The following is a 27,046-nucleotide window of genomic DNA, read 5'->3' as shown; positions in this document are numbered from 1 at the left end:
ATTTACACCATGAAGTAGAATTGTGACTAAAAGCTAGGGAAGCACTTTGAAAACAATACCATAATGTGATTTTTACCTGTAATGTAGATGAAACTACGTAGTATGATGGGGATGCTATACAGTATTTCAACATCCCCCTACTGTTTTCAACTGCAGTATATTCTATACCATCATAAATATTTTAACAGTCTATTAATCACTCCTGCTTATAAACTTATTTGAGTATAATTTTGGCAATTGCCAGAATATTATCATCTGCCCACATCTCTTAATTACGAAGCAAAGAGCGTTGCTCAGATGCAGAATTACTGCCATTCTCCAGACCTCCATCTTGATTGACTCCTGTTTTGCCTTTCTTCTCTGTGTTCGAGTATTTTTCTCACAGGGTGCTCGGTGAGTTTTCTTGCCAACTTCTATCCTGCTGCCCTTAAAAGGGCAGAGCAACTGAGAGAAAAGTCCCTCTGCATTTCAGGGCAGCAAGAACTCCAAGCAGCTAGGTTAGACCCCACAAGACTGGTATTAATTTTTCAGATTAATAAATCAACAATACTGCATAGCCACAGGGTTGAAATGAGAACCTCTACTCTTGGGCTCCGAAATGCAACTAAGGTATAAATTTTACTTTTCAGAATACTTCTGAAAAATCCCCAAAATTACTATAGAAAGAAAGCAACTCCGATATCCCTATTTAAGCAATTGCATGCTCAAAGATGAATCCTTTAGTTTTCCTCCATTCTGCAATGCTGAGGCAACAGCTACACCATGAGGAGGATGCTGCTGCCCAGTGTAACCAGCCAAACAAAACCAGACACAAATTATCCTTCTTTGATTCCATTTGCTTTAGTTAGGTACAGCTAGACTGCAACTAGACTGCAATACACTGCTTGCATTATTTATTTTTCAGTTAAAAACAAAATCCCATTCTTGAATGAAAACTTCCCTACCTTTTCAGGTATCCTTGAAAACTGACTTGAAAACTTTTTAGTCATATGCATCCCTAATAAAATAATTTCTTAACAATAAAGACTACAAATTTGTCAACCATATTTGTCTTCAATTTCTCCCACTTATCAACAGTGTACAATGATTATACACTTATAACAAGCTCTGAAAGAAGAGAATCACCTCTTTTTGTAAGACATTTTGTAACTTAGTGAAAAAGAATCCAAATGCAAGACATGATTAATCAGTTTGGGAGAAAAACAAATTCAAGAAACTCAGATGTTTACACTTAACAGAAATATCAACTATATATAGCCATATATCCAGTTTCTCTGGATATTCAATTTGTCCAACCACTGATATTCTATACCTATAATAATATTCACCATCCAATTATAAGGAAAAATAACTTTATACCAGAACATTTTTCAAATATAGGTATTTGAATATATAAATTTAATATGCTGCATGCTTATCTTAAAATTCCCAAAAATTCGTCATCTGTGAAAAAAGCTATCTTAAAGCTGATTAGTGCTATTACAAAAAAAAAAAACAAACAAACAACAAAAAACCCCAAACAAACAACAAACACACACAAAAAACCACAAACAAACAAACAAAAACCACAAAAAAAAACAAAAAAAAAAAACACTAAAACCAACCAACACCCTCCCTCCCCCCCGCCCCAAAACCAAAAACCCAACCTTCTGGTCGTGACACAACCCAACAATCCTTGCCTGTTTTTTAAATACACATGAGAGAACCTGACAAGACATACTCATGAAAGTGCTGTTGCTAAGTGAATCAAAAGCTTACATATGCAGCACATTAAAAGACACATGAGTAAGTGGCTAAAAATATTTGACCAAATTTGGGCTGTTTATTGTGGCATACATGCCAAGAACTGGGAGAGCTCAAATACACTTATCAGGTATTATCATCAGAAACTGCACATTTATAACAACCAAAAATATTTTATTAAAAACTCACTGTTGTCCTCAAAAAGGTAATACCCATCTTAAGTCTAATACAACAAATTGCAATTGATTCTGTTGCTGAAAAACATAAATCTACTGCATCCTATGTCTCCATGTCCCCTTTTTCTTAAGAGAACTACAGGCAGGTGTTGGATAGATCCTCTCACTCTCAGCACTTTCCATAGGAAAGGCACTTCTCACTATCATCACGTACCTTGAGACAGAAAGCCAAGAAGCAAATGTTATAAAATAAATTTTATCTAAATCTTTTTCCATTTCTACTGCACTGCTCACTTCCGAAAGCAATATTTATCAATTGTCAGAAATGCCTCTGTTGTTAAAGACTGACATCTCAACCACAAAAGGAAAGCTTGTCAGATCAGCATGATAAACTTAAAGCAGTAGCCTCTGAACAGACTGCCCTTCTAGATCTCAGCCTGCAAGTTATTACAAAGGAAAAAGCAATGTATATGCAAGATGTAAAAACTAGAGTTCTGCTGATGCTCTGCTGATACTCACCATTCTTTCTGTCCCAGAATCTGAACAGAGGACGCAGACAGCTGCAGGTCTTCCTTTTCCACATATCTTACAGAGATCCCTTCCAAGACCCATCTCTGCTCTCCACAGTCATCTGCCCTTATCCCCAGTCTCTCCCTTCATAGCCCATAGTTCCCACCTAGAGCGTCAGTTACCACCTAGTGAAACCACAGGTCATCCTAAAGCTCTTTCCAAGTGCTTGCAAAACACATCTGTAAAGCACATACACCAGCCAGCTCCTATGGCAAGCAGAACATGGGATCACACATAAGATACCTTTCATCCTATGAATTGGTTTCTCTCCCTCAACCCCAGCCTCACCAACTGGCAAAAAGGCATTTCTGCATGAAGCACTCATTACCCTGCCAAATTTGACCTAAGTTAGCAAACGGGCTTCAAACAGAACGACAGTTGCCAGTGCAATCATATAAACCTTTTTCCTTTGAGAACCAATTTAGAAATTAGGCTAATCAGTCATAAAGTCAAAGCATAGTTGAGAATACAAAGTCTGGCTACCTTTTCTGATAAGAAAAAGGAAGTACACTGAAGTCCAGAAAAGAAAACCACTTTCTATTTGTACAACCACCTGAAACTTGGACTGCAAAGACCAGCAAAGATCAACAGCACCTGGCTCCCACACAGACCAGTCCTATGTCTAGCTTGTGCTGGAAACAACATTTCAACCTTCTCCCATAAATACTAAAAAGGGGATAACCAGACACCTGCTGAACATGCTAGACTTTAAACTGTTTGCCATGATTTTGTATTCCATTGCAAGTGGCAGGTGATACAGTTGGCTCTTGATACTATGTGTTAAGAACATCGGTGATGGGGAAATATAATTTAGTCAGTAGCCTTAAAAAGAGGTAATTTTAAAAGAAACATCAGAAGTGCTTGGTTCTTAAGTGAGTAACCACCCAAAGAATTCAGCAGACAGCACCTTTCCACAAAAGACGGGAAAAACAAGCCTGTAATTATTTTGAAAAAAAAAGAAATCTTGTAGGGAAAGAAGCAATCAGTCTGTTAGACCACTGTCCCATATACATGAAGCAGAGCCATACACCATGCACCTTACATGGGGCTACAATTACTGATTCTCATTACATTAACATCTAAAGAGGTAACGCCATCTAATTTTGCGTTCAGACATTACACTTCTTTTAATAAGTTTTGGTAAAATTTGTCTCCATTCTCCACAGAGAGATTAAAACCTACCCTTTAACTGATTAGATTAATATTCTGATCTATTCCATAAATTATTTTCCATCTCTTAGGACAACAAACATGTTTTTTGTTTGACACCTCTACCACCACCACATTTTATTTTTTCCATTTTTACTCTTGGTACAAAAAAGAGTCAAAAATATGAACACAGAAGAATATATTAAGGGGATAAAACAAGTCGAGCAGCCATTCTGAATTGCCATGTGAATACTGGAAACAGGAAGAAGACCTCACACAGTGGGTCTGGAGTACAGTTTGTCCCCTCTTCCGATTTTTTGAGTGAAGTAATTCCAGTGGGTCCAACAGGACTTAGTAGGACATGAACATCTGTGCTACTGTAGCTGAGAATCAAATTAAAGCAGCAGAGCTGGTTAAAGTGGTTCCCATTCTCTTCGCATTGGGTTGCTTGTTCCTCTGCCATGACATACCACACTCCCTTACAATTTTGCTGACACATTTTGCTAAACTGAATCCAAACTGGATCAGAAAGGCAATTAGAATTTAAAATGAAATAAATAAGAAAGAAAAATACTCTTACCTTTATCTGGTTAAAGCAGAATTATTTGCTTTGATTATATTAAAATGGCTTTTGTATTCAGAGAAGCAGCATAGCTCCAAAATTCATTTTCATGTCCTAATTTCACTAGCAAAGAAACAAAATTTAATTTCACTCTGAATTTTCACCTATTATAAAGCCTGTGTTAAAACTTCTTGTTTCAAACTGACACTTTTTGAAAGACATATTTCTAATTAGCAACTGCTTCTACCACTCGTACTTTTAAATTCACAACACATTTAAGCCTATTTTCTTGTTTGTAAGTATTTCATAGAATCATAAAATATTTTGGGTTCAAAGAGACTCATCTAGTTCCAAATGGACAGGAACACCTGGTTGCTGAGAGCCCCATCCAACCTGGCCTTGTACAGCCTTCCTATAGAAATCGCATTACTCGCTCTGCCTACCTCACTGTCCTCCCTCCCTTGCGGAGCAGTTTCAACTGAAACTGAGGCAGCAACAGAGGCTGAAGAGAATTAAATTCATCAGTTGTCATGAAAAGGTGGTTAATGATGAATCCTCTGAAATAATGGCACCACAGAGTAGTTCACAGTGTGAACTCAACAATTACTCCTCCTATCCAAGTCCTCGTGCTGACCTCCATGAGATAATGCCCCCAGTTTGAATGCTGGTCTCACTCTGCAATAATTTTTGCCCTCATGAGGAAAGATTTTCTTAGGAGAGAGGATATCACAGCTCACTAATCACATCTTCTGTTCATCTTCACTCACACTGGGAAAAAGAGTAAGTTTACATATTGCAGTTCTTATAGGTGTTCTTCTGTCAATAAACCACTAATGGAGAAGGTCTAAAAAGAAATCTGGTCAAAAGAACCAAACCAGGTTTGAGCAATGCTTTCCACTTTTCAATAACTTACATATTTATGCTGCACATTAATGAACAATGAAGCACCAACAAATGAAGTGGCAGTAAGGTGTATGAAATGAAACATGAGCCTTATCTAACTTTCAAGCTACAGACTCAAAGTAATCTGGGAGTTACTGCCACTAGAAAAAAGGAGGATTTTTTTTTTTCATCTAATTTGTTATTCCGCTATTAATTCAATGTTTTCATACAAAGTATAACATCTTAAGGTTCTAATATTTGTAATGACTATGTCCTAAGATTCACTGAATATTCTGGAACACTTTCAGGATGAAGGGTAATAAGAATGACCAACAAATGAGGTTATGAAATAGCACTGATTACTACAGTTATTTACTGTTCAAGCAATCACTATAAAACCAGGTATTTTACATTTGCCAAGTATTCTGTTTAATACAGTACATATAGGGTGGAGAGGCTGTTGATGTTCATGTTTACGTTAAGAAACAGAAGAGTTTTGGTGTTGAAACAGAACTTCAGGCAATAACCTAGTATTACAGATAACAAATGTTGCTCAATTATGAAATTAAGTGTTCATTTAGCCAACCCACAAGTCTCAGCTTCTATTTTTCAATAGCTGGGGTAATACCGGATACCTTGCCTACTGACAAAATCTACTTTTAGGATTGAATATTTTACTTCATTAAAGCATGCTTTCTAGTAAAAATGGTATGGTTTACAATGCAAACATCCTTGCTAAACTAGCAATATTACCCTTTTGCTAGACTAGTGTTACTTTGTTTAGCTTGCCTGTAAATATTATGTGTATGACACACTTGTGTGTTATTTTTTGGTAAGAATGGCCTACTATTTAAAATCCTGGAGAATTGGCCCACAAAAAATAGTTAAAATTATTATTACTATATCCAATAATTCAAACTACTGAAGTATTTCAAGAGTATCTCATGGCTTCTGCAAGTTACAGCAAACTCTTCTCCACAGAAAGTTCTTGAAAACACTTCATTTTAAGCACAGAAAATGAGAAACATTTTAGATATCTGCAAAAGAAGGTAAGAAAGACACTTTCTCCTAAGCAAAAACCACTACTTGAAGATGATGCAACATTTCATGTCCATTCAAGTCTCATGGGGAAGGCATGCAGAGAATATTGAAACTGAACACCCATTAACTATCGTTACTTAATTCAAATCCTGGAGAACTGTCAAACATTGACAAAAATAGACAAATCATCCCAGAACTCAAACTTCTCTAGCTATTAGTTCCACTTCATGTAAACCACTTGTCAAAGTTTTCTAAGATATACACAAATATATCTCAACAAAAGTTAACTTAAGATTTTTTTTCAGCTCCAAGATAAAACCAGAAGCTCCATGAAATCAGTATATGTTTAGCTCAAATATGCAGCAAGAGCATAATGTAATTTTCATCCTACAATTCTGTCTTGTTTTCTTTGCTACACTGAATTACTAATTTAATTACATGCCCTTAAGCTTTGCTAGTTTGCAATTTATAGTTAAAGCTGCAAGTTTAATTATGGGCACAACTCATGAAAAATACTAAATTCTATTGCTGCTGAGACTGATATAATCTACATGTTAAAAAACTGATCTCATAGGGATTTTCCACTATTTAAATCCTCATGAATGCTTAATCATAGATCTTAATCAGAACTGCAACAGGATACATATATTTGAGTAGTTTCAGAGCGTTTCAAGTAGAGATAGAATTATTCTTGCCCTCTAACCTCCTGCCAAGATAAATAAGGAGAGTTGGCTGCTGCAATGTTATTTACTCTAACCAGAGATGCTACCCTTAGTGTTACGAATCCCCGTAATGGATCAAGACTCATTCCAACAGACATTATATGGACAAAACAACCCAGTCTAATACCTGCTCCTGTTCTTGCTGAAATAATCCAATTATCCAGGCCACCTAGTATTACATGCAAATGTGCTTCAAAATAAATACTTGTTTTCATTTTTAAATCTGTGAAAATCTGTTTTCAGGAACACTTGGAATTCCCACACCAGAAGTTACCTCATCATTAAAACCACCATACTAAATATGTAGTATTAAACTTTAATGGTATTCATCTACTGCAACGTGAAGGAAAATCTCAAGACAACCTGCCAAAAACATCTGCCTAAACCCCTCAAATAATCCTTGGAAAATGAGGTGTCATGGAAAAAAAAAATTATTATGGAAGAGATCAAATCAAATGGCATTGAAAGATGAAGTTATTGATGTTGGTGCAGCTATATTTGCCTGAGTAGCCTTTTTTCTCCTGGCTCAACATATTGACAAAGTTGGTGAAGAGACTGGACTCTATGAAGCAATCTCTGAAGTTCACACAAATGAGGCTTTTTCTTAAACTTGTGGTATTAACTGCCTGAGAAACAACTTCTGCTTTTCGTTCTGATTTCTTTTAATTTAAAAAGAACACTAGTACTTTTTGTGGAACTTGCTTATAAATGTACTTTCAGGTTTCTTAGGCATCTTTTTAACCATATGCCAAGTGAAAGAACAGGAGTTTACCAGGCAAAATGGAGAAACAAAGATTGGACTGACACCATGGTATTATAACTGGTACAATGTGCAAATTCACAAGCTGTCTTGAACCCTGAAGGCTTAGGCAGGTAAGTATGTATAAATTACATGACAGACCTTTATTTTAGCTACATATTTTTGAAACCTATCAAAAATCAGTGAATTTGGGAGTCGCATCCAGAACTGAATTTCAAGCTCACTTGTTTCACAAATGGCTTTCTCTTTTTTCTGGCCTTATGAGGCAATTTCAACAGATCAGAGAATCACAGAATGGGTCAGGTGGGAAGAGACATCCTCTGACATGCTCCCTTCAGATACTAATAGACAGTGATGAGGTCCCCTGTAAGTTGTCTTTTCTCAAGGCTGAACAGGCCCCATGGTTGATGCACCATGCTCAGTGGGACAAAGACAATACAACCCACCACATGACAAGTGTGGAAAAGAAATAAGGAGTAAACAAAATTGGCATACTGTAAAAATATAGTGCCATTATAAAGTTATGCTTTCATTAAGCATTTATTGCTACAACTTTGGCAGATAGCTATTTGTTTACATGGTCACACAGTGTGTAGATATTACATTTGAGAAGGAGAAAGCAATGTCATATAGGACATGTATTTTTGTCCCAGCCTAATTAAACAGTAGCAATTGCATTTCAAATAGGTGTTTTTTTTTTTTTTTTTTAATGAGTAAACATAACCAGCTTTCAGCATATGGGTGACTAATCAAGTTCTTGAGCCAAAGTAGCTTTTCAATTTAAAATACCTAACTTCCTGATATCCCCTTAATGCACTTTCTTAACCAGCATAATCTAGCAAAACAAAAAAGCATCAAGAAAACTTTGCAGGGGAACCTGTTTACATAAATAAATAGGTTTGTTCATTGCTATGTTCTTTCTATTAAATTTAAACCATATGTGCCAAGTTTTTTTTTTCTTTTTCCCTCTGCTTCTGACTATCACCTCTATACAGTTCAGAGTTCTTCAGAGCGGAAGAGCGCACTGCCTTGGAAGAAAGCAAACCTAACCACATCTATCAGCCCTCCTCTGTGAACTCATAGGCTATGTTTGCATTCTAGTCATCAGCTGACATTTAATCTTCTGTATTAGCAGGATCTAGGGGAAGTGTTCCCTGCTTTCTAATTTTAGCTAAGTGAAGTGGCAGAACTGAGTAGAATAAAAGTAATAACATTGAATTTAGGACAAACAATGATAACCCTTCACACCATCAAGGGGGGAAAAATTTACATGCTGATAGAGCACCCCAGAGTAATCAAGACAGACTTTCTGTGTGCTCACTTTCCTACTACACATTACCGCTGACAATAAAAAGGACCTTTAACAGAAAAAACCAAGATTACAGGTACAAAAAGGCAGTAAGACACTCATTCAATTAGCATTTGCCATGTGTGGTTTTATCCTTAGCATTATACAGTATATTAGTAGTAAAAGCAGATATAGTAAGCCGATAAAGCTGATATCAGTCAGGGCTCTTTTACTCCCTAAGCAGGGGAATCTATGCAAATAAATTACTAATTTGTATAACTCAATTTAACATAGAATGAAAAAGTACACGTGAAGTTTGAACGATGCATCAGTTGGATTTATATGCTTTTTACATGTAAAAAGTAAATATACTCAAAGAGAATGAAAAAAACTCATACATGGATGGAACCAAGAATAAAATGAGAAGTAAAACTGGCATTTCAAATTAATGCTTCAACATTAATCAAATAATCTTAAATATATTTATCTTAATGATAAATATATTTGTTTATCAAAACTGCATTCTGTGCCCAAAGCCACTTTAAAAAGGTAGGACTACATATACACAAGGAAACTAATTGTTTCACAATTTTCCATTTTTAAGGAAAGAATATCTTGCCCCTGCTACTTTCTGTTCCTAGACTGAGAAAAGAAAAGCTATTATTCTCTTATGTAAATCCCAGAAAATTCTTCAATTTGTGATCAAACTTATGATTCGTTGAATTGACTAGATAAATTGGAAATAATTTCCAGCTTTTCAAAAATGCTACTAAGTCTTGAGGCTGACTTAGGTAGCAAGTCAGCAGGTTCAGGATGAAAGAAAAGTATTCTGACAGGCTCACCAAAACTTTAGCAGAAAACCAAGATTTTCCTGAAAAAACCCAATTAAACAGAGTTTAAGTGAAATTATCCAAAAGCATATCAGCCAAACATGTTACAGTAAATATCAAACAGCTGCTTTTTCTCAAAACTGTATTTTTAATATAGACTTTATCTATTCAGATGGTAATAAGGTGAAAAACCTGCAGCTTCCAGTCCCTGCAACCCTGCAGGTGTCAGACAACACTTTTGCCAGGTGTATCAGCAGTAACACCTCAATCAATGCTCCTCAGGACAGGCCTTGCTCTGAGGCAGGGCAACACAGAAACCTGTTGAGAAAACATCAGAATAATTCTTGTAGCACAGTGTGTTTTACACATAACAGAGATGTCTATGCATTTTAACTTAATTTTTCAACCAAAATACCCCCAAACTAGGAAGAAGCTCTCCAATTTTCTCCAGTAGCTGTGGAACACATATATATAAATAACTTCATTTTACAATCACTCAATTTCTGCTTTCAGAAATACATTCAGAACAAAACCAGAAGAAACTGGGACATGGTTTGCTTTCTGTTCTGTTGTAAGTTTGAAGGAATTACTCAGGGGAGTGCATAAGGTATAGACAATGCTAAAAAATTCAGTGTAAGGTAATTTCCATATACATTTTCAGGTTCCACATTGTAGGAACACACAGAGCACCATTTGGAAGAACCTATCCAAAGCCTTTTTTTCTCATTTAATCTGCACAAAAAATGTCCCTGTGGTCTCCAAAAGCTAAGGTACTTGCAACAAAGGTCACCAAAGCTCATATTCTCTGCAAGTATAAGATGACATCAGGACATACCTAAAGCCAAAATTCAAGTCAGCCAAGTCACCTAAAGAAACCTTTGGAAGTTATAAAAAAAAGTGTTTTCATGGTGTCCCTTTGCTAAACAATCTTTTAACATAATTTTTATGCATGCTTCAGAATAGTTAACAAAACTTTTTGTTCAAACAAATAAAGATAATAATCAAACACACCGCAAGCCTCTGTAAATTATAAAGAATAAAAAGAAGTATTCAAGACCGAACTCCCTCTCTCTCAGAGGCCAGCTATGCAGCTGTTTATCTGCTCAGACATAGTTTGCAACTTCTAAAAAAGGCGTTTTTGCCACAGTGTAACTTAACACCCTCTTCAATAGACTCGCTACATTGTGAACTTGCTGAGCAAACCCTCACTGGTTGGAGGGAAGATGCAATCCCATGTGGATGCTTCCTTTGCCCCAGCAGCAACACCAGTCCCACCTCCAACAACTGCCTTTTGATTGTTTCCAAATCTTTCACTAGCACAAGAAAACAGCCGTGAGTATTTCCTAACAGGGACAGCCATCTAGGATTTCTCTCGAGCCACAAAATTAACAACCACCACTTTGGAATCCTCACTCTCCCAAAAGAGCACGACTGAAGTACCAGCTTTGACAGCGGATTCCCTCCGGTCTATATATAAACAGGAAATTCTTTGGTACAGTTTTCCCATTAGAAACTCATTATGACAGATTAACAAAGAAACTGCAAGTAATCACAAGTTCCTCAGAAACCACTTACATCCCAATTACAGTGAAAACTGGTCAGGAAGACAACAGCCAACAAGTAAAATAATCTGAGTTTATTTAGACCCATCCACAACAGCATGTATCACTGTATATACACAATACATGGCATTTTAAAAGAGCCAATTTTCAAGTCTTTTTTTAAATCCTCTGAATGGGTATCACATGGACCAAAAGCCATTATTCTAAAAGGCAATTTTATTAGGAAGTTACTGTAGTAAAGAAATAAAGCAAAATTATGGCAGCAAATAAAAAATAATTTTTAACAAATAAAACTGAGACAATCAAGATAAAATTTGAAGTAAAAATGGGTATAAATAGTATAAATTTACAGTAACAGAGAAGAGATTTGGAAAGAAAAGTTACAAACATCAATGAAAAAACAAAAAAACCCACAAACAGTATATAGGGCACAAAGAAATAAATATAGAAAATAGGTCAACAAATACTTCTAATTTGTGTTTTGAAAGAGTCAGAAAGTTTTGTCTTGCATAATGAGGCTGATATACCTTCTATTCTACTAGTAATAAGAAAGAATATTAAAACCCCATGGATCACTATTTTACCTTAGTAGATCTTGGTAATACAAATCACAAGTGTGCTTGGGTAGCTCCCTAGCCACTGTCTAAGAACTAATGCAGCTTCAAGTTTGCCAATGTTTGTCTTCTAAACAGATTTTGAAATACCTGGAAAACAGCAAAGGACTGCAAAGCAGCAACAGAAATGCCTGAATGTGTTAGCTTGTCAGCCATACTGGATAAAATAAATTTTAAAAAATACAAACAAAAAAAATCCATGTGAAAGATTCTAAGATAACTGAGTTCATTAGGCTTATCAGCAGGAAGGCAATAACATACCAACACAGTTATACTGTCCCAAAAGTTTTGCTTAGCTTCACCAACAGCACCACTGCTTTTTTTGTACCATGGAGCCAGACCTGATTGACACAGAATGCAGCTGACACTCACTCCTATGATCTGGGGCACTAGCGGTTTTGAAACAACATGGGTCCAACGAGGCTTTTTAAGCGTGCAGCCTTGCCAGACAAAAGTTTACCCCACTCAGAACAACTGTTCATAGATGTTCGTGAAAGCTTACTAGCAGAGACACTTTTGGTGCAGAACCTGAAGAAGCTTCCTCCGGAGAGGACACCTTGAAGTATGTCTCCCCAGTCCTGAGTAACAACAGATTTTTCTTTTTTTGGTCATAGTATACGCTCCAGCATATGAAGTATCAGACTAACTCTGCTGTTTTGGCACACAATGTATGAAAACCCAGCACAAACTAAGTATTTTTTGAAAAGCAGTTCTCAAGACTGCATCTGCAATCAGTGTTACTGCTGCTCTCTTCAAGCATTAAAAAGCAAACCAGACTCTGATACAGAGTGTCTGATATTTACTCTGATACAGAAGTCAAGAATGATACATGCTGACTTTTCATCACTGTATTAGAAGTACTGGCATACTAAAAATGTTATACATTTGTCAGTATATTACAAAAGCAGCTTCTTTGTTTTCAAACTGCTGTGTGTGCTGCAGTACCAACTCCATCTCAAGCCTCATTCTGGCAGATTTGTTTGTATGCTCTGGTGCAGGCTATACCACCTTCGCCACTGCCACCAAATACATAGGACAGCAGATCTGCAGCATTTCACATGGCAAGACTTTATAGGCTTATGTGACTTTATGGCTCTCCAAGTCACAGCTCTGGTCACATCTATTCTGTGTGGCACAACTTGCACTGCCTCAAGAGGTCATGCCTGCTATCCCCTAAGTCTCTACAAATTCTAGGGAAGAGCTTAGAGACAAGGCAAGGATATAGTTGTGTATTCCCCATCCTCTACAGAGCCTTTGATCCTCACAAATCAAGTTATCTCTGTGTGTAAAGGCAAACTTGTAAACTAGTAAATGCTGAATTTTCTAGCTCTTGCTAACCTTCTTAAGAGCAATTTAATCCATGCAAGCAAACAAGATAAAAATACTGTAACTAGATGAGCAACTGTCACCCATAGCATACATGCCAAAATCAGCATGGCAAAATCATGGTGTCCTCTGCACTTTTGCCAGAGAACAAGAATTCAGACGTTCATACACATGCTGCAGCTGTTCACCTATAGCTTGTCAGTCCTGCACGCCAAATTTTGGAAGCTCAGAAATGAGTTCCAAGGAAAAAAGGCACTAAAGAAACTTGCTAATGATGTTTTTTTTCCACTGTCTTTAGCTGCACACAATACCACTTTTAAAAGATAATGGAGAATATACCTTTGGTAAAAGTTCTTGTAGTCGAATGCTGATAAAAACAGACACTTTAGGAAAGCATTTAAAGTCAGCTTTTATGATCTTCTTTCCCTGTTACACTTGATTTTAGGCAGTTACACAAAAACCATATCCCAGCTGATAGCAATTAGACCCTCATCTTGCTTTATTTTGCTTTAGAATCTATGATATTCAGATAACAAAAATGTTTCAAAGTATTTATAAACACCATCCCTATCCAATAATTTGCCTATGTTTCAAGATGAGTTTTACGCAATAATCTGTTCCCTGCAGGAGGTAGTGTTATAAAACCAGAAAACTCTAATTCCTTTGAGCTAACATACACTAATCATAATCACTCAGGGCATGATTCTACACGAGCTCACTGTTGACAAACAGGGAGGTCCCAGTCTCCCTCTTCATTCTCAACTGCACACTCCCAAAAGCATTTGTCAGACTCTCCATTAGCCAATTCACTAACCAGCAAGGCAGAAATAACCTTTTCTTCCTCCCCACCCACTGAAACAAACAAAAAAGGAGGAGGGAAAACAACCAGCATGGTGGGAGGAAGAGCACACCCTTTCAAGGCAGCGAAGCAGGGCACTGCCTCAGCAGCACCTGGAGCTGCAGCCACTTCAGAGTTTCAGTCTAAAAAGGATTCTAGAGAAAAGGACAAAAGCCTAATTATGCTAATTATGCAGTAACTCGTTTGTATTGACTTCTAACTTCTGAGAGGCTGCTGACATCTTTGAATTGCATCAGGACAGAAAATACACTGACTTTCTCTTTACCAGGACTGTGTCAGCTTGAAAGAAATAACAAAAGCTCAGAAGTCTGTTGTTTACCTGACCTTAGCAGTATGCATGTCATCACAAATCAATCACAAATGTTCTAAAGTTTGCTTCCTGTACATCAGACTTATAGTTAAAGATTATTATTATTAAAGAGCATAAAAACAAAAGCCTGGCTGAAAAGCACATTGGCTTCAAGGTCAGACATACAAATGCACACTAGCTTTACTGACTGCTTTTCCCCGAGAAATACCTACCCACAAAAAATGAAATTGTTTTGACTTTATGGAGAAAGCACACACACACTGCCTGAGCATGGGGAAAGTCTGCAGAGTTTTGGTGGGTAACCACTCAGTATCCCTGGAAGGGGAGGAGCAATAGCAAGGACAGGGTTTGACATGGAAGACTTCCAAGTTTTTGCATTTAAGACAAATGAACAAAGGCCCATGTGACTTTCTCTACTATTCAATCATCCACTGCTCATGCTGTAAACTGAAAGCTCCTGCAATGCAAACTGTTTTGAAAAATGGTTCTCAATTTATTTTCACAAAAGCTCTACCCATCAGGCTAGGGGCTATACTCCAAATACCTCAGAGTACTTGGTGAGAAACTGACTTTATGTTGTACAGAAAAGAGAAACCCACTCCTTGACATTCCAGAAGATGACCTTTTGATGCCTTGAACTTGCTTTTCCTCCTCTACAGTGCACACTTCTACAAAAAAAACTTCAGAAGCGGAAAGCTGTTCTGCCAGCCTAATTTCCACTATTAAATTAGGTAAAAAAGTGATAGAGCTTTATGCTTCTCTAAGGACTCTACTCTGACATTACATATTCATTATGCACCTATATATAAGCAATAGTAAGGCTGAACAGCCAAATATTCCAGACCTAGATGTTTTAATTAACACTGCCTAAGCCAAAGCAATTGGCCCAACAAACCTCTGACCTGTGTACAGTCCTACATGATCTCTACTTCCCTGTGGCTAAAGGAACTTTTTTCATTCAATCTGTGAGATGATCAGTACTTCCATAATGTATGGCTATTCAAAATTATGGATTTTTCTTTACAGTTCAGTGTTCAGCCTGTACTACTTAAATCTTGTTCCAAACAGAGCTCACTCTCTCATGTGCTCTTACTTGCCGCTTGACAACCATTTAGGTACATAAGCAGGATTCATAAAACCTCCACCCCAAAAGTCATTGCTTTACAGATCATAAAACAAACAAAACAAACAAGAAGGTCAACATAAGCCATACACCCTGACTTAACCATACAATTTGAAATACCATGGAACTGAGGTTTTATGATATCCACTACTTCATATGGCTAAAGGAAAGCTTCCTTTCATTACACTTACAATCACAGGCACATACAGATTTTCCTGCAGATTTCCCTCCTATCCCATAGACCATTCTCTTCTTCTCCCCCTCATTATAAAGCAAAAGTTCAATGAGCAACAGTAACTTTTATCAAATGTCCTGAACTATCCCAAGAGCAAATCCTCTATGAGGCCCTATAATCTAGGTATGATGACACAATACAGTATTAAAAGGTTAATGCATGTTAAGTCCAAGTACAGATTTCATATTAATTACCTCATATCTAATATACCAACAACCGAGTTCCTTTATTTCAGTATTCCCAATATCAGTCTTTCTTTTCCACACTATCACTTAATTTTCCCAACTCTCAGTTTCATCCTGACAGCCAGCCCACATCTGACAGCTTGCTTTTGCCTCCACTCTTCTGACTCACTCCTGCGTCCCTACTCTATTTTTGAATCTTAGAGCTTCCTCCTCTGTGCTAGTGGAGGCAAAGAGGTCACAGCACAGATACTACCAGCCTAAGTCTAGATGAATTTTACAAGTCCACAGCACCCTGACATCTGTACAGCTTCTGTGTTCTGAATAATCATACTCAAAATTAACACAGATATATCACTGTATGGTACTGTAGGTTTTTTTAGGTCTTGGTATATTCTGTTGGATATCAGCTTTTCCCTGAAGCACTCTTCTGGTAAACCTGAAAATATTTGAAAAAAGGTTTTCTTCTGAAAAATCTTATCTCACTGCAAATGCTAGAATATGAAAACATAGATCCGTCCAAGGAGATTTTGCTTCTGGCAATCTAATTCAGTATTAAAAAAATTCCATCCTCCTTTACAGCTTCATAGCTGAAAACAGTAAGAGAACAGACTTTGTAGAGATCCAGAGTCTTAGTCAAAGGTATGGACTATCTCCCAGAAAAAGAACTCAATAGGCAGAACTCTTCAGCCTAAAACAAAATGACACTGACAACCATGTCACAAGACTAAAAATCAGTAATAAGAGAAACCTGTTCACCATTTCTGCTAAAACAATGAGTTCAAGTCATTACATGAAGCTAGTAGAATCTGCAACCAAAAGACATGAAGAAACAAAAGCTGCTTTTCTGAGAACTGATTGGAATGCTACGTACCAGCAGAAGCAAAGATCTACCAGACTTATCACTGGTCTCAGTAGACTGGTCTCTCCTTTTCACACAAATCAGACACTGGAGCTGTATGATTAACTGAAAGAATGCTAAAGGCCTCAGACAGCTATATAGAGGAAAAAAACCCTCTTAACTACAATTTAAATTAATACTGTAGCATTTTTACTGATACTTCTCACAGTAGGTAAGAGATGAAGTGCTTTGGTTTTTTTTCTCTTTTCTGCAATAGAAAATATGTTGTGGTTTTTTATTAGGACTACAAGTAAAGGTAATGACATTCTTGCATTTGACAAGTTTCTGTGTATCTGAATAAAGAGATATGACTAAGTTTAACAATCTAGCCTCTCATTCATGAGGGTTTTTTAAAGTATAGGTATATAAATTACCATACAGAGAATTACAGTAAAGCTTCTGTGCATCCTACTACTTGAAAGTACAGGGTAGTTCACCTCACTGGTGCTACTATACCCAGATGCTCTTTCCAGAGGAACCTGAACCAGATCTCTCTGAAGCAATCCCTTAATATGCAAGCCTCAAAAGTTGCTTATTTAAACTCTTGCCATATGATGGGGCTACAGCATTGGTAGATGGAGCAGAGCAACTGACACCATCCACTTGACTTATGCAAATGGTTTGACACCGTCCCACATGATATCCTTCCCTATAAACTGAAAAGACATGGATTTGATGAATGTATCACTTGGTGGATAAAGAAATGACTGATTGACTGCATGCAAGAGTTGTGGTCAATGCCTCGTTGTCCACATGGAGACCAGTGACAACTGGAGTCCCTCAGCAGTTGGGGCAGATACTGCTCAACATCTTTGCCAGCAACACTGACAATGGGACCAAGAACACGCTCAGCATGTTCGCTGACGGCACCACGCCGTGTGATGTGATGCAGCACCATCCAGGGGACCTGGACACGCTTGAGAGATGGGCCAATGCAAACCTCATGAAGTTCAACAAAGCTAAGTGCTAGGTCCTACACCTGGGTCATGGCAATCCCAGGCACACCTAGAGGAGTGGGCAAAAAAATGATTGAGAGTAGCCCTGTGAAGAAGGACTTGGTGCGATAGTTGATGAAAACGCAACATGAGCCATCAGTCTGTGTTCACAGCCCAGAAAGCCAATCCTGGGCTGCGCCAAAAAGAACATGGTCAGCAGGCCAAGGCGGGGATTCTCCCCCTCTACCCTGCTCTGGCTGTAACAGCTACTGGAATGATAACCAGTTTACAACAAGCTTGGGTAGAGGCACAACACCTTACATGATAGCAAAAGTGCATTATGCAATAAAGCAGTAGTATCAATATGCTACTACCCTAGTATAAAGTCATTGCCACAAAAGAAATTTCTTCTACTAGCTACTCAGGCTCTTGCCACATTTTCAGTTTTAACAATTAGCTACTGTGCTACTGAAGGAGGCCAAGAAAGAGAGTATTACAGACAAAGCTAAAGACAGCTGGGCTGGTGGCTTTTTTACCCGTTTTTGGATGGCTGCCTTCATTTCACTAGAACACTACAAAGCAAGTTGACCATATAAGGCACTGGGATTCCCATGGAAAATGCTTACACAAATCTATCCATTAAGTTTATTTAGTTTATATATCACAGTTAAGACGAACATTTGCAGCACATTTTTAAGACACTTTAGAATTAAACCTTACACATACTGCATTACTTTTGTTTTAACTGAGCTCATGGAAATAGCCTTCCAGAAGAATCTACAGCTTAACATTCAACTGAATGCATTTCTTTACATAATATTAAGACCAGATCAATTTCAAAACTGCAGGTAGCATTCATAAACACAACATCCTTGATTTTGGTGCAAATGAAAGTACCAGAAAAGCCTAATTCAGAAGTCTGACAGCAAATGAATCTCACTGTCAGCCACTGGCTGCAGCCTGCATTTATCAGAGGCAGCAACGTACTGCATGGAAAGGTTATTTGTAGCCTAGATTCCAACAAGAATAACTCTAACGAGCAAGTGCTTATAAGGAGATGGTAATAAGCAGTCTGCAGAGAAAGGACAGAGAGAACTGAAGAAAGCAACATTCTTGAACAGATGGGGGTGTAAAATAGAGAGGACTGCAGGGCTTCCACTTGAGAAGGGCAAGGGAGCTTTCAAGACAATGGAAGCAAACAATCTAGAAGATGGGGCTAGAAAAAAATAAGTATGAACTTCGGGATTACACATATAAATACAGGAATACAAAAAGCTGCAGTTAGAGGTATGTGCCAGCATGACAACAGTGTCTTCTTAGCTCTAGGGTTTATTTTTCAGAAGGAATCAAGCACTTAAACATTGGGAAGCAACACTTCTAACACAGTATCAAAATTTCTAGAGAACTCTGCCATATTTTTAATATACTACACTCCCTGAATATTTGCATTAATCTTTTTAGGTAAGAATTTCACAATTGACCTTTATGACAGGTCAATTTTGCCAATAAAATACATAGTTTAGTCAATACTGGGTTTCCTCTTCAAACAGATATCCAAACCTCACAGTATTCTCTAAACCAGACCTGTTGAATTAAGTAGGACATTTTGCACCTACTTTAGGTAGGACTAGAATGCAATTCTTCAATCAACACATAGCCTGTTGACTCCTAAGGACAAAAAATTGTGCTTGTACATTAACACAATCTGAACAGAACTATTCCTTCCCATAAATGTTACCTGCTGCCAGACCTAGCTGCCTTTTTGCACCTCAGCAAATATACTCCATCTAACAAAGACACTAAAAAAAAAAAAAAAAAAAAAAAAAAAAAAACAAAGCAGAAAAACTAAGCAGTGTGTAGCCAAACAAGATCCAGAACCAGTTTTATTACAGAAACTGAGTACATATGTGACCATGGTAAAAATACAAAAAAAATTACAGCTACCTTTGTGTAAAAGGTGAAACTTTAGTCTGATCTTAAATTTGACCCTGAGGCTAAACACATTTGAAACCTATTCACCAGACTGAATCAGGAGCCACCTCTACTCACATTTGGAATTAATTTGGTTAACATTCCCCCAAATTAAAAACATTCCTTAAGAAGCTATAGATTTACGTAATTTTATCAACAGAGGAGAGCTAAGACTAGCTCTCAGGATCACGTCATGGGGTGGACATGCAGCAATTTAACGGACTGCTCAATTGGTTATATCAGTATTTTAGAAGTTACTGCTCTCCAACTGCAAGGTCACCTACCACGTGACTTGCCAAGTGAACTAATTAAACTCCCCTACGCAAGAGTGAATGGGCATGGGAATGTACAGGAGCTGTCAACAGGATATGGGAATGCACAGGAGCTGCCTACTTGTGCTTAAGTAGGCATTTAGTCTACAATAACAACAGCACACTAGTTCACTGGATCTATACCTCCATCTAAAGTAAATGCCTTCTTAGTTCAGAAATATGTACCATTATACCAAGCTACTTCAGATAACTTCAGAGTAGCTACAACTATATTTTTGCTCTGCAGGGTATCAACTTGCTAAAAGCACATTTTACAAGGTCTTAGACTCAAAAAGCCACATATATGGGCTCTCCTTAGAAGAAATCTTTAAGGGCAGAGACTGCCTCTGTGGGATGACTCAGCTGGGATGCTGAGGTTTTGTTTGAAAGGACTGTATCAATACAATTCTAGATTAAAATTCACTACTTATCAGTCCTGCACTGAAGCAATAAATATAACATTAACACTCCTGTCTTTAGGAATGGCACAGAAAATACCTACTACTACTGCTCTGCTGAGGATTTATTAATTTGATTGAATTAGGTTAGGCAAAAGATGACACAGACATATGAATATCACAAGCACTCCTCTGTGACACACTAGAGAGCAAGAGGGAGAAGGAAATGAGATGGCAGGTGAGTTTTTGCCTTTCCATGTTAGTCTGGGCTATAGTTTATTTTCTTCCCATGGAAATCATTAATGTCTGAGACAGAACAGGTTGCTAAAAGGGTCACATACTGTGCAATTAAACATCTTAAGCTGCAGTGCACAAGATGTGGGACTCTACACAAACAGGAGTTGATGCTGAACAGTGACTCTGGGCCTTCTTATCCAGTCACTAGCAGTCATTAGCTAATAATGTTAGAATCACTTCATATCTTCCCCTTTCCTCATTCCACTCCTGCTGCCCAGGAATAGTGAGATGGTAACTGATTATCAACAAAATTCAGCCCACCAGTCTTCACGACCATTTAGGAAAAAGAATGTAAATTCAGATCAGAGAAAATCAAAAGCTTTAATATGTGATTTTGAAGTTTTAAGCCTAGTAAGATCACAAAGGTAAAGCACTCTTCAAAAACCTACAAACAGCTGACCTTGAACACATGTTGGGGCAGCGCTCATCCTCATTTTAGTCACAAAATTGCATCTCAACTGCAGAGGACAGTTGTGAAAGAAGATATGTGGCAGAATGCAACACTCACTTTCTGAGCTCAAAGTAGAAGTTCAGATCCAGACTACTTAAATCCAAATAAAGTCACTTTCTAGTCAAGAAACTTCCAGTAACTTTGCAGTTGTTCTCTGTATCTCCATACAATATAGTTTTATTGATATACTCATCAATAAAATATGTATATATCTGCACTAAAATCAATGTACATGTCGAGTTCCAGAAGAAAAAAGTTTAAGATGGTAATGAGAATCAACTCCCACAGTCTTAATGAAAAGCAACAGGACATCGACACATTTATAAACGGATAAGGTCATTAACCAAGCTGAATAAAACTGAGCTGTCCTACATGAAGATGGGAAGCAAAAACAATGGTGACACAAAATACACCATCTTGCTGCTCTAGGGTTTGCATTTAACCACACTATTCCAAAAGCAGAGCATATCATTATGTAACAGACCAGAAAAAGTACTTTGATAAGTACCGCTGTAAAACAGATTTAGGTATTACTATAATAGTTCCTTTTACTAAGCAAGTCATTTAGCTAAAACAGATGCAACCCCTGCACTTGGATATGAGTTGTTTATTGTTATAGAGAAGGGAAATCTAGAAAGATGTGTTAAAGTTATAGCTATAGTTCTGGAGAACCTAGAAGATATAATTTTAAACTTGATTATTGAAAAAGTGTACCAAGGGCTGTAGAGTTTGGCCACAAATCTGCAAGCCTTACAGAAAATTCTACTGAGGTTGTGGTATTTAGAGAAGCTTAAGTGTTTCCAGGAGTAGAAGCAAGATCCAATTCTTCAGTCTTTTTCTCACTACTTCTATGGTAGAGCCGTATAAAGACTTATAAAGAAATTAATTATTGTTTCTTACACAAGCATTGAAAATTGAGGTTTTTAGATTAAGGTGTCAGGCATTGATTCATAATGTTCTTAAAAGTGATCAACAATAGTTGGTGAAGAAGTTATCAAGTGTAACATGAATTTATGCAAAAAAGGGGCTCACTGTGTTAATTTTCCCTATGCTTTAAATTGCTGTGTCCAGGTGTTTGTGGAGTCTAACAAAGAGATTAGAAAACTGTTGGACTGAAATGTGGCCAGTGCATATAAAGGTATACCAAAACCCTTGCTCCAGAACTTCCCCATTCTTATTTAGGAAGCTAATGCTATCTAGGGAAGAAGTCTATGCATGCTTGTGCCTTAAACCATCTGCATAATGGACACAGCATTCATGCAGGAGCCAGCATCAAAGACTGGATATGGAAAGGTAAAAAAAGGAAAACTCAGAATCATCACTTTGAAAAAGATGTGATTAATTGTGTTTAATTTTTGCTTCCCCTTGAGAAACCTGACAACAAAGCCAGTTTTCTGTAATTTAGAGCTCATTTGGATGTCATGAAATCAGGAGTTAATTCCTGCCATGTTATTTATAAACATATTTCAAGAGCACTGAGGTAACAAAAGAAGTATCTATAAAATAAATGTCTACCCAATTGCAATGTGCATTACAACACAAGTTCCAAGTACTGTTTTGGTAGGTACCTCTATATGTCCAACTACAGGCCTAGCAAGTAATACTGCAGAATATGACTATGTAGTTTAGAAAGAACATTGTTTACTAGTTTTAGCTTGGGCAAATGTATAGCTAGAAGAGCTTGAATTAAACAAGAATCCAAGGAAAGAAGCACCTTATTGTTGATTTGATTAATATCATTCTTTATATGAGACATCTATGAGCTAGCCTCATTCAACTATGAAGTAATGACTCTCTAATTACAGCAATCTTCCCTATTAATGCTTAATATTCAAAATTACCCTGTACTTAAGGTCTTGAACTGAAGATATGAGGTCTAAATGAAGGTTAAATGTGGAACTGCAATACATTATTTATCTTGCTCATAAGGAAATGGCTTATTTCTTTCATTTGCAAATTGATTTATATCTCAGAACTCTGGCATGAAGACTAGTACCAGAGAAGCTGAACAGTTGATGGCCCTTGTGTTACCAGCAACCTCCTCATGACTCCAAAGAAGCACACAGCTGTTGGCAGAAGACAAGCAAACTGGCACCGGCCTTATTCTTCAGGTGTCATTTATAAGCAGGCAACGTGAGTCTCCTCAGTTAAACTGTACCTTAATCTCAGATGACTGTACTGTGTTGTCTTATGGCTCGTCAACTAAGGTAGTAGTAGACCCACCCTAGCACACCAAAGTATGAAATCTATTTGGCAAAACTGGGAAATTTTACTAAAAATGACACTTGAGCAGTACAACTGGAAAACCAGAAGTACAGGATTATCTTCAACCTCGTTTATGAAGTGCTTAAACTTAGCTTCTGTTTTAAGAATTACGTTTTGCCTTTTAGCTAATTTCTGTTCTCAACTTGGACTGAGTCATTTTTTCCATTACTGCAAGCAAGCTACTTTGTTTTTGTTGGATGCTTTAAGTCTAAGCATGTTCAGAACATCACAATTACAGAACTATAGTTAAAGCAAGATAAAATTTGCTGAAATTAACAATTCAAATGAGATTGAACCAAGAGTTACAGCCCATCTATTAAAAAAAAAATCTTTTCAATACTTTAATATCAGTATACAAAATTTAACCCATTCCTTCTTTGCCCTTAAGTAACACATAGCAACAGCTTTACTACCTCTTGGATCAATTTTAGAGACCCAACTTTTAGATCTTTTTACCAGTAGAGATCTTAACTTATACCATCTCATATGCAAGAAGGTAATCAATTGTGTAATTTTAATTTATTACTTTAGGATCTTGGATTTATATAAATGAAAACTTAATAAAAATCAGAGACTGCTGAAAGGTCCTCTCTGTCACATTAGAAATAAAGTCTTTGAAAGCAAGACAGCATTTTTTTTCTTTAATAACTATTACATTAAGTGTGTGAAGACACTATTACAAAAAAATTTTACATTTTGCAAGATCTGATAATTTCACACAACAGCATTCCTGTTTCCAAAAAAAAAAAAAAAACCCCAAAATGTTTACAGGTTGGAGTAAAGTTACCCTAAGGAAGTTGAATAATTATGTCTACCAAACTACCCAAATTAATCAGGTAGGTTAAAAAAAAAAAACAAACACAAAAAAAACAACCAAAAAAAAAAAACCCACCCAAAAAAAACCCCACCCAAAAAACCCCAAAAAAACCCTGCAAAAAACCAAAAACACCACAAAGCAAACACCAAGCAGCAGCTCAGGACCTGTCAACAATTTCCCACCCTCTGGTACTACTATAGTGCCCCTCAATTCACCAGTTACAGATACAAATATAGTACAATCTATATTTGACAGAATGGTATAATAACAAAAAAAAAAAAATCAAAAAGAATCAAATATTAAAATGCAGCAAGCATACTCCATGTATTTGACTGTGTTCTTCCCAAACTTCATACACATCTTCCACTATGATGCACTGTAGAGCAGGAACGATGTCTTCAGAGGTCTACAGCCTAGAACAAGTGAAGCCACTGTTTCATTAGGAGTTTCTGCTGTGTCTCTATGTCACACCCATTATGAGAGAAAAGCCATTGAATACAGCAGTTACCACATAAATTCCCATATTACTGTAACAACTAAGACCAGGATCTCCAGAAAGATCTATATCCACATCTATGGAGTAATTCAGGTTTTCTGGAAGAGATGTCTGCTTCAGTAGCCAAAAAGCTACCAGAGTACAGAAAACGTCAGCAGTGTCTCCAAAAAGTACTAAAAACAAAACAAGAAAACCAGACAGACAAGCATTAGTTGGCATACCAGCAGAAGTCCTGATCTCCCCAAACAATACTCCTGAAGAACTATATTGGGCATCTATATTTCTGTAACCAATTCAAAGAATCATTATTCAATGCAGACAATCTAAATCATACTTTCATTAAAAAAAAAAAAAAAGCCACAGCAAAAAATACCTTCTGTTAAAACTCATTTCTCATCAAGCCAGTGTCCCCTGGCACCTCTCAGTCACCTGGTCACATGTCATTAAAAAAAAAAGTCAAAAGACAATGTAAGGCAAGACTGCTGCAAACTCTAGGAATGTAAGATAACCCATGTATTAAATAAACATTTGCTTACTTACACAGCACTAAAGTTAACAACTGCATTTTACATTTCTGCTTTGTGGAACAAAGCATGCTCTGCTATTAAAAACAACTTGTTACTCTCTTTTTGTAACAAACCTTTTCTACTTGGTATGCTACAATTCCTCTCTTCCACTCATTTCTCTGCTTCCTATGCCATGCTTTTCAGGAATTAAGACCACACTTCTGTCCAGACTAACTTTGCAGTAGGTGGAAAGATTACAACACATGCCTACCTACCTGCCAAAAAAAAGTAAGCTCTGAGATCCAGGTATAGATTGAGCAAAGACATCCCTGATCAGCAGACTGAAGCCTGAATGCTTGCATTTAGGCTGGAGAGAAACTCCTTGCTTGGACTGATTGAAACAGGAAAGACCACACCACATGCTATCAAGGTCAATGTAATATCAAACAGCATTCTGAAACTGCTGGCTAAACAGACATAGGAAAAAGATCTGTAAAGCAAAAATAATTTTATTCCTTCTGGTAACCTTGGGAACAGAAAAAACTAGGGCACCAGAATACAGCAAGAAACAGAAGATTGTTTTGTAGATAACTATAGTAAGCATCCCATCTCTAGTTACGTACTTGGTTCCATGGCTGAAGATTTGAGGAAGTCAGAATTCCTTAGGCCCTAAAAATCAAAATCCTCAAAATTCAGATTAAAAAAAAAAAAGTATTTTAAAGTAGAAGAAAATCCCTCATTTTTATTTCACCTAAAAGTAAGCAGACAAAGGCTAAGCAAATATCCTCCAGATAATTCAGTGGCAGAAGTAGTAACCCCTTCCACCAGACACTCAACAGCCAGCATCTAAAGGTACTTTATATACTTTAAATACAGGCCACCTCATCACAGAAAGTAGTACCATGCTCACTGTGTCTACCACTTGAGAGCTAAATCAGAAAGGTTGTACAACTGGAGCAACATCAGATTTTGTCTTCAAGGACCAGCAGAAGTTTTTGGGTTGTGTTTTGGTTTTTTTTTTTTCTCTTTTACATCATTTTTAGCAAATCACAGCTCTATTTTGTCTTTCATGTTCTTAATGGTCACCCAAAAAGCACCTTCCACCAAAAAGAATTCTTAGTGTGATCTGGTTATTGGGAAAGATTTTGCACCTTTCATGGCATTAGCTGTGTGGTTTTTGCAGCCTTAGGGCACAACCACAAAAGCCTTTTTTTCTTTAAAGGCAAAGTTTCAGTATGGCTACCAGGAATTCAGATTAAGGAGGCTGCATAATTTTTCTTCCAATTTATGTAGGATCCTTGGGAACATGTTAGCAGAACTGTTTGGTGGTTTGCCTGCATATATTGCCTGCTTTGCTTCTGCCTACAAGTCAGATTTTTGTCAAAAACTAAACCTAAAGTAGTGCTAGTTGCAAGCCTCCATGACAACCTAAAATATGCAGCAAGTTTTCACACAAACTAAAAATTTCTACAACAGTTAAATGATGGTTTTATAAGTTTAAATAAGTAGCCCCCGGGAACAGCAAAGAACACTAGCAACTCATACAATTTCACCCAGTTTTTGTCTTCAATTTCCAAAGCTAAACTGAGGATAAAACAGTAGATCTTTCATCTAGGCAGTACATTTAATTCTGAGCCACAGATTTCATGGAATTTGTCACTTCTACATTCAATAGGCTTTTTAGCTCAACAATTCCACACCAACCTCTACAACTGCAGGTGATCAGCATCATTGCTGCATGAAAATGTACATATTTGTACATCT

General features: G+C 37.1%; 1 protein-coding gene across 5 annotated transcripts in view; it reads right to left on the bottom strand.

The window, feature by feature from the left end:
* Positions 1–27,046, bottom strand: part of PPP1R12A (protein phosphatase 1 regulatory subunit 12A) — a 112,463-nt gene that overhangs the window by 68,774 nt on the left and 16,643 nt on the right. The window lies entirely within an intron of this gene.

Source organism: Vidua chalybeata, chromosome 5 (assembly GCF_026979565.1).
Source record: "Vidua chalybeata isolate OUT-0048 chromosome 5, bVidCha1 merged haplotype, whole genome shotgun sequence".
Lineage (NCBI taxonomy): Eukaryota > Metazoa > Chordata > Aves > Passeriformes > Viduidae > Vidua > Vidua chalybeata.
Note: the sequence above shows the minus strand (reverse complement) of the source record. Positions and strands in the feature narration are given on the sequence as shown.